Here is a 13353-nt window from a genome sequence, read left to right as displayed (position 1 = left end):
GGCTGATCTCGAACTCCTGACCTCATGCGATCTGCCCGCTTCAGCCTCCCAAAGTGCTGGGATTACAGGCCTGATTTTTTTCTTAAAAGCAATACATGCTTAATGGAAAAAATTGGAAAGTATTGCAAAGAATAAACAAACTGAAAATCATCACCCCTAATCTTACCAACAAGGAGACCATGATTGTTGCTTTTTTAAAAAACATTTCATTTTAGTCTTTTTTTAAAATATGCATTTTAATCATAATTAATATTATATAATACAAGCTTCCTGCTTCTGTCTTCTGACCACTTGGGGCAGGACTTTGCTCCTTAACCACGTATCAAGACATTAACGTTTAGTCTTATTAGTTAATTATCAAGAAACCTTAAACCATTTTTAGTGATCAACAAAATTGTGTTTACACATTAGTTGAAAAGATAGATGATGATGAGAATTTTTACATAATTCAACAGGAAAGCAGTGCTTTTTAAAAGTAAAAATGAAAGTTTAGGTTTTTAAAATGCAGTTTAAAAAATAAAACCAGATTTCCTTCATGAAAAATAAGATAAGGAGCCAAATTTCTTTCTTGAAGACTCTCAGGACTAATTTGACTTCATGATGAGCTGTCATAACTTTTGTATTTGTTATACCATCAGAAATCCTCCCTGTGGCACAAAAGGACTCCTTTAATTAGAAAATATTGTTGCCACAGGGAGGTAGAAGATCGACATGAAAAACTGGGGATCTGAAAAGGAGCCCCTATCCTAGGATTACCTGAAGGTGAAACAGATTGAGCCAGAAGGAAGACAATGCTGGTAGGTTGGTTTTTAATTTATTAAAAATGTTTATACTTTTATATTTCATTAAAATTATTTCATCTACCTTTACCATATTTTTGTTTAAAGGGTGACAATGATTCCTCCTTAAGGAAGGAGAAGTAATACGATAATTTTTTTCCTCCAAGATAGTTTGCTGAGTTATCCCTTATCATGTTCTTAATATTTGTTTCTTTTTATAGATGAAGCTCTGGGGCTATTTCATGCCTCTACTTCCTTGGAAGCTACTATTGACTGAACGTCTTCAAGTCATTTTTTTTTTTTGTCATTTCTATTATTTTTGCTTCTAATTTACATCTTTTCTTAGATTTTTAAAAAGTGTTTTTTCCCCCAATTATTTATTTTCTTGAGGTTAGCCTAGCCCTAAGTTTTCTAAAATGGTAAAATGTGAATCTTAAGTTCATTTAGTTTTTACTCTAGAATTGTTTGAATTGTAATTGTACTGTGATTTAGATCAGGCAGTATTATTAGATAAAATTTTTTAATACTTTAATAACTATCAGCCAGGTATAGTGGCTCAAGTCTGTAATCCCATCACTTTGGGAGGCCTAGGTCAGGAGTTCAAGATCAGACTGGCCAACTTGGTGAAACCCCATCTCTACTAAAAAATACAAGAAATTAGCTGGGCATGGTGGTTGGACGCCTGTAGTCCCAGCAACTGGGGAGGCTGAGGCAAGAGAATTGCTTGAACCCAGGAGGCGGAGGTTGCAGTGAACTGAGATGGCACCACTGCACTCCAACCTGGACAACAGAGACAGACTCTGTCTCAAAAAACAAAACAAAACAAAAACAACAACAAAACTTTTTCATTTAGCCTGAGATGCTATCAATTGTAATAAACACTTTTATACCACTAAAGGAAAAAATGCTGCCAAATATAAACTTTCTAAGGGACTATCAACTTTAAGATAGGTACTGATTTCAGAGATGTCAAATGTGAAAAATGTGTATCTTAGGATTAATGAAATATGATTTGCAATTATGAATCTTTCCTGAAACTCTCATTTACTGGGAATTAAACATTAAAATATGAGGCCTATGAAAAATGGGGGTGAGTTGTGGTATGGAAATCCATATGAGTGCTGAGTATGCTCTCTAAAATTTTTTTTTTTTTGAGACCGAAGTCTCGCTCTGTTGCCAGACTGGAGTACAGTGGCGCGATCTCAGCTCACTGCAACCTCCTGGGTTCAAGCAATTCTCCTGCCTCAACCTCCTGAGTAGCAGAGATTGCAGGCGTGCACCAACATACCCAGCTAATTTTTGTATTTCTAGTAGAGACAGGGTTTCACCATGTTGGCCAGGATGGTCTCCATCTTCTGATCTCATGATCTGCCTGCCTTGGCCTCCCAAAATGCTGGGATTACAGGCGTGAGCAACCATGCCCAGCCTCTAAATTCTTTAATGTCTTTTAAGAGAGGATATTTAAATAAAAAAAATCATATAACTATATTGTTTAAAATTATACAAAATAACCATAAGTTGTCAGATTATGGAGTATATAGAAAAAGAAAATCTTTTTTTAATATGACATATTTACTTCAATAGATTGTTATCCTAATTGAGTATCACTTAATTAGTAGAACTTTGAGATCTAAAAAGAAAATGAAATGAAGCTTCTGCTTTTTAAACTGTCATTTAAAAACAGGATCCTTTAAGGGCTCGTTAAAATAGCACGATTTTTAGTACACTTGAATGTGTGTTTTACAGATTATTAATTATGTGAAGGAGAAAATAGTGGCCAAAACAAAGACCTACTCTGTCAATTAATAAAGCAGAAATGAAAAGGAATTATTTTATTTACTTTTAATTTTTGTTTTGTTTTGTTTTGAGACATGGTCTTTCTCTGTTACCCAGGCTGGAGTGTAGTGGGGCAATCTTGGCTCACTGCAACGTCTGCCTCCCGGGTTCAAGCAATTCTCCTGCCTCAGCCTCCTGAGTAGCTGGGATTACAGGTGTCCACCACCATGCCCGGCTGATTTTTGTATTTTTAGTAGAGACGGAGTTTCACCATGTTGGCCCGGCTGGTCTCAAACTCCTGACGTCAAGTGATCCGATCGGTCCTCCTTGGTCTCCCAAGGTACTGGGATTATAGGCATGAGCCATTGTGCTCTGCCAATTTTTTTTTTTTTTTTTTGAGACAGGGTCTCTGTCACCAAGACTGGAGTGCAGTGGCACGATCTTGGTTCATTGCAAACTCTGCTTCCCAGGTTCAAGTGATTCTTCTGCCTCAGCCTCCCGAGTAGCTGGAATTACAGGCACCCACTACCATGCCCTCCTAGAGTGCTGGGATTATAGGCGTGAGCCCCTGCACCCAGCCAATTTTTTTTTTTTTTTGAGACAGGGTCTCTCTGTCACCCAGGCTGGAGTGCAGTGGTATGATCATGGCTCACTGGAGCCTTGACCGTCCCAGCTCTAGTGCTCCTCCCACTTTAGCCTCCCTAGTAGCTGGGACTACAGGCAAACGCCACGACACTCAGCTAACTTTTTTATTATTTGCAGAGATAAGATCTCAGTATGTTGCCCAGGCTGGTCTCATACTACTGGGCTCAAGCAATTCTCCCCCCTTGACCTCCCACAATGCTGGGATTATAGGCATGAGCCACCCTGCCTGGATGAAAAGAAATGATTTTAAATGATGTTTGTATATCAAGAAACATCTGTTTTATGTAAAAGGAAAGAAAAGTATATCTAGACGATAGATCATTAAAAGATATTTGTTTGATTTTGGAAGCTAGTAGCCATTCATTCCTTTGTATTTAGAGAGACTTTAAAAAGTTTTTTAATTTATCTTTTTTGAGACGGAGTTTTGTTCTGTCGCTCAGGCTGGAGTGCAGTGGTTCCATTCCGGCTCTCAGAAACCTCCACCTCCTGGTTCAGGCGATTCAGAGAGACTTTTTAAAGAAACATTAGTTAACTTTTAACTTTGCTATACAATAGTGTATCTAAATAATATAATTTTATTAATTCAGACTGAGGAGAAGGCTAAATCTGGATTACATAGAATTGTAAATGAGTAGCAAACAAGGTTACAAGTGTTGCCAAGCAGAGATAGATTTTAAGATTTTCTTAGATGTACAAATAGGAATGCTTTAACACATATCTCTAGGCAAATCCATACATCCATTCAGCCATCTGTCAGTGCTTACTGAGGACCTGCAGTGTCCCAGCCTCAGAGCTGAATATCTTGTGGTAAACAAGACCCTCTCTTTGCCCTCACCAGGCTTTCAGCTATGTATAGAAGATGAACAATTTATTAAACATGTTATTATGATAAAATGTGATGAGAATTATGATAGGATTAATTCAAAGTTTATGGGAGTAAACAGCAGGAGAATGCCTTCCTGAGGATGTGACATCTGAAGTAATTATCCAGGCGGAGAATAGCGAGGTTGAAAGTCTGGAGGAAGAAAAACAAGGCTTATTTGAGTTGCTGAAAGAGATTCAATAGGGTTAGAGTATGAATTATGAGAAGGAAAGGGGATTAAAATGAGGTATAAGAGGCGAAAAAGAAAAAAATCTTATTGCTGAGGGCTTTTAAAGCTTTTTATCTGTTTCTTGGATCATATAAGTCTAAAGGGCAGTGAGGAGCCTTTTAAAAGTTTTGAGCAGTTTTGAAAAATACAAATTTAGTTTTTTTCAAAATAGTAAGTGCTGTAAATGGAAAAAGGAATAGGACAGTCAAAGAATTACTTGAAGTCTGAACTCGTTGGTTTCTCATTCATAGCTCCCTGATATCTAGCTAACTGTTCTTATTCATCTTCTACTAAGTTGGCTACCTCTCCAGATTTGGGGTATAAGTATGTTCATTGCCTACACTAAGCTAAAAGTAGTAGAGATTAAGATAGTTGCTCAGCCAGCCTTTCTTTTTGGAGTTAACAAGGTAGGTGCTTTGTACAGTGCTGTTTCAGGAGGAGGAATCATTGTCCCTTATCCATTGTCCATGCCCATTTGTGTAAACTTGTGGGTTTTTCCAGGACCTGGGCGAGACTCCAAACAGCAAGTCCTGATTGAATGCCATGCCTATTTGTTGAATTTGTTAGGTATTTATCTAGGCTGGTGGTCTTTAAGTCAACTGTGTAATAGGAATATTACTTTATATTGAGACCTTGTCTGTATGGTGGGGGGGGGGGGAGGAAAAAGGCTTGTATGGTGGCATGGACCTGTAGTCCCAGCTACTCCTTGCAGTCCCAGGAGTTCAAGGCTGCATTGAGCTGTGATGGCTCCACTGCTCTAGCCTGGGCAAACAAGCAAGACCCTGTCTCAAAAAAAAAAAAAAAGTATATTATTTTGATCATTTGTACTAGACAGCATAAGTTAATATATTTCTTGGTCTTGATGTCTTTGAGGACTAACTTATAAGTAAAAGTTATCTTGAAACTCTTTGTGTGTTTTCAGCACCGCATACAAACAACTGCTGGTTTTTATGTCCACTGGCATCATCGACAGTGTTCTAGGCTTCAGGTGTCGTAATAGATACCATAAAGAGAAGTATATACAGAAGAGCTATGATTTGAGCCTTTACAACTAAATATATATAAAAGGGCTTTATAATGGATTTTTTCTTTTTAAAAAATGTAATACACAATATTTAGAATATTAAACTGAAAAATTCAACTAATATTAATTATAAATTAATAAAATATTGGCAGCAGTGTTAATTTAAATACATCTTATTTTCCCCTTTCCTTCTTCCTTAAGATAATTACTATCCTGTTTATTAATGATATAATGGAATATTTACAATAGAAGTATGGAATATTCCAGATATGTGTGCTTTTTAATTGCCAAAAAGAAGTGACCTTTTAGTTTAACAACAATTTATTTTGGAGTAGGTTGGCCTATTAATGACAAGTTCTCATTTTTATGGGGATTTAGATAAAGATTCAAATCATAGCTCCTAAGCAGTGCAGTTATTTAAGATGGAATGAGAGGTTGTGAGTATCTTTACAACTGGAGATTTTAAAGCATGAACTAGAATGCCACTTAGGGATGTTGTAAAGGGAATTCAAGTGTCAGGTAGGTATTCAAACTAGGTTTCTTTTGTAATTTTCAATTGTGAGATGCTGTTTATAACTTCATTCTGTAAAAGCATGAAAAAACATGATTGTCTATGATATGGTTATCAGTTCAGTCTCCTGATTAGAAAGGTGTCCCATGAAACAAAGATTAGTTTTTTTTAGTACTCAGGTTTTATCTTTAGTTAGTTTTATTCCATAGTCATTCTCAAACATTTTGTCCCTGGATAGCTGCCTTATAGATGTCTGTCTTTGGTCACAACAGGAATTGGGCAAGAAAATGTGACATAAGCCCATCATGTTGTTTTGGGGGAAGGACAAGGACCCCAGAGCATGTGCTCTGCTTATGGTCAGCAGCTTTATCTTATTTTGCCACTTAAAGAGTCTTAATCTTATTATTGTGTTTAGGTAGTTTTTTCTTCTTTTATACCAATAGCACAGACATAGCTTTGAGTGTAAATTGCTTAAAAGTTTTTCTGATTAGTTGATATGGCTAGTACTTAGAAGATGCTTACATCAAAAAATAGCATTCTTTTTCAAAGCAATTTCTAATATACAATATTAATTATTAGACAAAAATATTTTTTAATGTTTCTTTTTATTTTAGATTCAGGGGGTACATGTGCAGGTTTGTTACGAGAGTATAATGCATGATGCTGAGGTTTGGGCTTCTATTGATCCCATCACCCAGATAGTGAACACAGTACACGTGGGAAGTTTAAAAAACATCCTTGCTCGCTTCTCCCTCCCTCCTTTCCTTCCTCCCTTCCTCCCTCCCTTCTTTTGGAATCCCCAGTGACTGTTATTCCCATCTTTATGTCTTATATGAACCCAAAATTTAGCTCCCACTTATAAGTGTGATATGTGGGTTTTTGTCTGTGCGTTAGCCTCTGGCTGCATCCATGTTGCTACAAAGGACACAATTTCATTTTTTATGGCTACGAAAAATGGGGTTTTGATTAAATAAATTTAGAAAATGCTGGGTGAAGGAAAATTAAACAGATTTATTTACAGGAAGACTTCTCAGATATTTTAATATGCAAATGTGAATTATGATTCTAAAGAAGAGGTATTTCTTTTAAGAGATTATCTCTTAAGACTAAATGTCTTATAGAACAGCCTTATACCTTTACAGTAGGACCACCTGGCTTGTTAGTACTAGTTTGGCACAGTCATAAATGGCCAAGGGACTAAAATTCTCGTTTAATAAACTGTATTATATTTCGCTGTTTACCTCATTAAGTCTGCTACTTCTTAATGCTGCTTGTCTCATGCCATGGTAGTGCATTTTTCCCAACAAGGTTTTAATTTTTTAATTTTGTAAATCAGACAGTTAAATACTGTGGATTAGGAGTACTGGCCAGACCGCAAGTTGTCTTACATTAGTGACCAGAAATAATTGTTGGACCAAGAAACTAAAATGTTGTTAGCTTTACTTTTTGAATTTATTGAAGCATCTTCCTGCAAAAAAAAAAAATAAAGTTAGATTTATACCAGCAGGTTATTTTTGGCAATGATGCTTATTTACTACGCTCTCGTTAAGGTATATGAGTGCTTTTTCAGGGAGATAACATAGTGTCTTTGGCAGAAGGTATTTTCCATGATGTTTTTCTTTAAATAAAGAAGAGTTACTATGATGCCTCCTCATTCAATCATTGCATCAGAGTTACTCTAACAGTTCTGGACACAGGGCAGCAAGCATACTTACTTATTTGGGCCCACCATCTTAAAATGTTCAGATGTGTGAGTTTGAAGGTTGTTCTCTTCTCCTCATTTGAGAGTTTTCTGTGACCTTCCTTAACAACCAGTTCCTCAATTATTTGATCTTTTCTTATTTTCTACCCACGGACATTTACCTGTTTAATGAAGACAAGTCTGTTCTCAGAGCAGGGTATGTTTTGTTGCCTTTCTATCCATTAACCACCTCCCCACAACCCTACTCTGCTATTTTGAGTGTGCTTTTTAGTCATTCTATGGCATTTTTAGAAAGCACAGATTTTTTTTTTTTTTTTTAAAAGAATATGAATGGATTTTAGGGTAATCTAGTCCACCTCTTCAAAAGAGCTAGTTAGCAATGGAGCAGGTCCAGAAACCCTGGTCTCCTGATTCCTAGGACAGGACTGTTTCTGTCCTAGAGTGCTGCTTTGGGGCCTGAGAGATTCTGTAGTTTTTGTTTTTTAATAAGCTTCCATAACATAGTTATTAATAAAATGTTCTGAATTTTTATTTCACTACCAGAAATCAAAAGAGAATTGTGTTTCCCTTCTATCATTAATTTAATTTGTATAACCTTGAGGAAGCCACTTACTTTCTGTTAGTACGAGTTTCCTCATCTGCAAAATGAAGAATACAGTAATTATCTCTCACTGTTCTGAAAACTAATAATAAGGTATTCACAGTGTTAAGCATGGTGCCTGGCATGAAGAAAGCTCAATGCATTCTTCATACTGCTGCTAGTGTAAGTTTCCTAAAATGTTCTTTGATTGTAATTTTCTTTTTAAAAAAATTTAATGACAGCCTATCATCGACAAATTGATTGTCATTTTCTTTTATAAAGCCCTTGTATTATCATGACAGTCTGGATAAAATCAAATGCCTTAAAAGATACACAAGACCTTTATATATTATCGTTCTCACTTTTTCAGTTATAGCTCTTACCATGCCTTTTTTTTTTTTTTTTCCTTTTCTTCTCCTGGCTCTCTGGCTTCCACAACTTGGTAAGGTTTACACTTTGCCTAAAAAGCCAGCCCCTCTTGTTTTTATCTGTGATCAGACATTTCTTTAGGAAGGATTTCTTGATCTTTCCAGTATTTATCACTTTTATCATGTGGTGCTGTCCCATACTTGTGAGAGTTGTTATATTATATTTGGTATGTGTATCATATTACCTTTCCACCATTCACACGTTTCTAAATCTAGAATACCCAAATGTTTACTACAAGAAGATTAAGGGACTTACTAATAGAAGTCTGTTTAGCTATTGAGAGGCACTTTTATTTAATTCCCCTAAAATGTGAAAATTCCCTGATTGTGTGGTAAAGATGCCTCTCTGTCTCTTTTAACTATAGTTATTAACTGTTGATTGTTATTACCCTTAGTGTTGTGTTTTATTTTGATTTTTTTTTGTATTTTAAAAATTGGTTTATAATCGTTGTACATATTTTGGGCATAGGTATGATATTTTGATACACACACCACATATATATATTTTATATATATATAAAATGTGTAATGATAAAGTTGGAGTAATTGGGATATCCATCACCTCACACATTTATTGTTTTGTTTTAACAAGAGGTTTTTAACACAAATATGTTTCAAGGAGGTGGTGGTGGGGGTGAAGAGGGTAGTTGTCTGTGAATGTCTTTATTTATAAAGAGGCCTGTCACTCAGAGGGGGTCAATAGAACTTTTAATAGCTCTTACCTGTTAAATTTTGTAAGGTTTTCCTTTGTTTTTTTCTTTTTTAAAATTCAGTGGTCAGTTCTTAGATTGTAAGGTTTTTCAACCTTTTTGTGTCTTGAACCTTTTTGGCCATAGGGTGAATCCCATGAACTTTCAGAGCATTGTTTTAAAATATAAAGTAAAATATCTAGGATTAAAAAGAAACCATATATATTGAAATATAGTTATCAAGACTGGGCATGGTGGCACACGCCTGTAATCCCAGCACTTTGGGGGGCCGAGGCAGGTGGAACACCTGAGGTCAGGAATTCGCAACCAGCCTGAGTAACATGGTAAAACCCCTTCGCTACTAAATTAAAAAAAAAAAAACAAAAAAAAAGCCAGTTATGGTGGCGCATGTCTGAGCTGCTTGGGAGGCTGAGACAGGAGAATCACTTGTACCTGGGAGGCAGAGGTTGCAGTGAACCGAGTTCGTGCCATTGCACCCCAGCCTGGGCAACAAGAGCAAAACTCTGTCTCAAAAAAAAAAAAAAAAAAAAAAAAAAAGTTATCAGACTGTTTTAAATTGTGATATATATATCAATGCATGTGCTTCTGTATTAATATATTAAATAATGAAATCTAGTGGCAGATATAATTTACTGCTATAATTTCAAAGTAGTGACGACCATAAATTATATAGAGCGAGACCCTGTCTCAAAAAAAAAAAAACAAACTGTAATAAGATATGAAAATATCTATGATTTATATTGGTCATGAAATCACAGATACTACTAAAACAACTGTGGTTTGTGCTTTTATTTAAAAGTAATGAGCTAAATTTCAGTTGGAAGCTAAAAATCTATTGTTCCCAAGTCTCATCCATGTATTATTTTAACTGTCATCTACCTTTTTCATCATCCTTTCTTCCTCTATGTTCTGCCCTACTTCCATTCTCTTTTCCCTAATAGTCCATAGTAGGGATCTGAAAGCCAGTTTAAATATGTCACATTTTAAGTATAGTTTTATGATCCCTGCTGTATTCTTTTTTTTAAAGGAAAAAAAGCCTCTCAAATATGTAGTGGTAGTTTTTCATATTCATTAATGGAGTGACAGTTTAATTTCTTTGGCTGAGCATTTAATATATCTCTTCAAATGTTTATTAAATATTTTAATGACCTCTTTGTTGGTTTGAGATCCTTTCTATCTCCATGACAAAAATTTCCATGGCCAATGGTTCTTAAACTTAAGCATACATAAGAATTATCAGAAGGGCTTGTTAAAATACAGAGTGTTGGACCTATCCCTAGGATTTCTGATTCAGTGGATCTGTGGTAGAACTGGAGAATTTGCATTTCTAACAAGTCCCCAGGTGATAGGGCTGCTGCTGGCCAGGGATCGTTATTATTAAAAGATAGTGAGTAGAAAAACAAACTGTTTGTCTCACTATACTCTCAACAGTTAACACACAAGACCTCTGGAACTTCTGATTACCAGGAAGTGTGTGGGATTTCTCCCGACCAATAAACGGGTCAGTCAGTTCTGTAGTAGACACCAGCTGGGTGTCCTCTAATTCAGTTCAATTCTAACACTCTCTGCCTGGAGATAGCATCAGATCCTCTGAGAAACACATTTACCAGTTTATCATAAAGGATATTTAAAGGATACAAATGAAGAAATGCATAGGGCGTGAAATAGGGGGAAAGGTCATGGAGGTCCCATGCCCTCACTGGGCATGCCACGCTCCAGAAACCTCCACATGTTCAGCTATCTGGAAAGTCTCTGAACTTATTCCTTTTGGGTTTTTATGGAAGCTTCATTAAGTAGGCATGATTGATTAAGTAATTGGCTGTTGGTGGTTGACTTAAACCTTCAGGTTTCCTGAAGGCCCAGAGGTTGGGAGTGGGGCTGAAAGTCCCAACCCTATAATCCTGCCTTGGTCTTTCTGGTGATCAGCCCCCATCCTGAAGATACCTAGGGGCTGGCAGCCATTAGTCAATCTTTGGCACACAAAAGGACACTTACTACTTTGGAGATTCCAAGGATTTTAGGACTTGTATGCCAGGAAATGGGGAGCAAGACTAAATAAATTTATTTCACACATATTTCACAATATCACAGCTAGAACTTGGGAGATTTTCTTATCACTAGATGAGCTTGCAAAAGATCACAAGAAAGTTTTACATCAAAAAGAAAAGATTAGCCTGGGCAATATGGCAAAACCCCATCTCTACAAAAAAATACAAAAATTAGTCGGGCATAGTGGCAGATGCCTGCAGTCCCAGCTAGTTGGAGGCTGAGGTGGGCAGATTGCTTGTACTTGGCAGGTCAAGACTTCAGTGAGCTGTGATTGTGACACTGCATTGTGACAGAGCGAGACCCTGTCTCGGGGGGAAACAAAACAAAACAAAACAAAACCATTTATGTCTCTGATCTAGTTAGCAAAAAGATACTTCTTTTTTTTTGGAGAAGGAGTCTCGCTCTGTCACCTAGGCTGGAGTGTAGTGGCACGATCTCAGCTCACTGCAACCTCCGCCTCCTGGGTTCAAGCAATTCTGCCTCAGCCTCCCGAGTAGCTGGGATTACAGGTGCCCGCCACCATGCCCAGCTAATTTTTGTAGAGATGGGGTTTCACCATCTCGGCCAGGCTGGTCTCAAACTCCTGACCTCAGGTGATCCGCCTGGCTGATACTTCTTATATATGGTGTTTGACAAGTCTTACAGGAAAATCTGAATTTTTTTCCCCATATCACCTTTATTCTGATATGTAATAGTTGGAAAATAAAGGCAAGATTTAGAATAATTACTGAGAATGAAAAAATTCTTTTGAAGAGGAAACCAAGAACTTGGTTCAAGAGGTGAAAGAAATTAAAAGGTGGTACTTTCTTTTTGAGACATTTGCTTTCTTGAATAAACTTGGCATCCTTTTTTTTTTTTTATTTAAATTTTTTCTCTAGGGACATTGGTCTACAGTTTGTATCTCGGTTTACAACATTAAGCTTCTTTCATTTTGTTTGGAAAAATAAGGCTGGCAGAATTACATTTGTTTTTAATTCCATTGCTAATATTACAGACTTAGGAGGCTATCAGATGCAAGTTATTTACTTGAGACGAGAAGCACTGATTATTTTGGCTAGGCTTCATCTGAAGGCCTATGTTCTGGGAAGAGAGGCCTCCATAAAAAAGGAAGAACTTTTAGTGACCTTTATCCTGGAGAATAAAAGTAAAGATCAGAAGCCACTGCATTCAGTTTACCATCTTACAAAAGGACTCAAGTATTGTATAGGTCAGAGACCACTATTGTAAGATCATATAAGTCCTATGTCTAATTTTGTTATCCTCTGTTTCTCCATAATAATTAGTATCAAGTGCTTTACAAAAAGAATCCCCATATACTTGTTTTTGGAGGCCACAAGAAGTGGGGAGGCTCATGAGAGACTCCGGTTAATTCTGCAACTAGTCTTAGGGGAAACAGAACTCCAAAAAATAGAATAGCTGAAAGGAGAAGAAAGCAGACTGAATTCTTGTGCTTATCAGAGGAAGAACAAAAGAATGAGTTGTCCTGGATCTGAGACCATTAGTGGGGTTACCTGAGATGACCTGTGATGTGTGTGGCACTGTGTTCTTTTTATGTGAACTAGAACAAGAAATTAGATATGGCCCCTCCTGTAAAGAAGCTCACTCGTTTGTGGGGAAAATATATAAGGAAACAATTCTTTATAACCTAAGGTTTAATAATATTAGTGTTATAAGAGTGAAGGAGAGAGATCTTAGCTATTGTGATGGGAAGTTTACATTTTAGTTGAGTTTGGGAGGATAAATAAAATTTCATTTCGAAGAAAAGAATTTTCTAGTTGAGAAGTCATTCATTTATACCTTTTCCTACCTTCTCCCAGTCCATTACCAAATCATGTTAATTTTGCCTCCGAAGTATACCTTGAGTCTTCCCATCTTCATTGCTACTAGGCTAGTTCACTCTGTAGTTTTTTTTACATGAGCTATGTTGATGGCCTTTGGCCTTCTAATCAGCCTTTCTGTTTTCATTATTGCCTCTTCCTCCTACCTCCAGCAATCTATGCTCACCATAGTAGCCAAAGTGATTTAAAATATAAATTTGTAAGTGGAATAGTGATACTC

At 36.6% G+C, this 13353-nt stretch overlaps 1 protein-coding gene across 28 annotated transcripts in view; it reads left to right on the top strand.

Moving 5' to 3' along the window:
- ELF2 (E74 like ETS transcription factor 2) overlaps positions 1–13353 on the top strand; it is a 121675-nt gene that overhangs the window by 68671 nt on the left and 39651 nt on the right. For 9 of the 28 annotated variants that reach the window (XM_074040483.1, XM_065545512.2, XM_074040484.1 and 6 more), the window contains one exon: positions 695–797. The exons of 14 other annotated variants lie outside the window; for them this stretch is intronic. The gene's annotated coding sequence lies outside the window, so the exon portion shown is untranslated. Of the gene's footprint in view, positions 1–638; positions 798–13353 lie in introns of all 28 variants that reach the window. 5 more of the 28 variants (XM_074040489.1, XM_065545508.2, XM_065545511.2 and 2 more) reach the window with 1 other exon arrangement.

Source organism: Macaca fascicularis, chromosome 5, assembly GCF_037993035.2.
Source record: "Macaca fascicularis isolate 582-1 chromosome 5, T2T-MFA8v1.1".
Lineage (NCBI taxonomy): Eukaryota > Metazoa > Chordata > Mammalia > Primates > Cercopithecidae > Macaca > Macaca fascicularis.
Note: the sequence above shows the minus strand (reverse complement) of the source record. Positions and strands in the feature narration are given on the sequence as shown.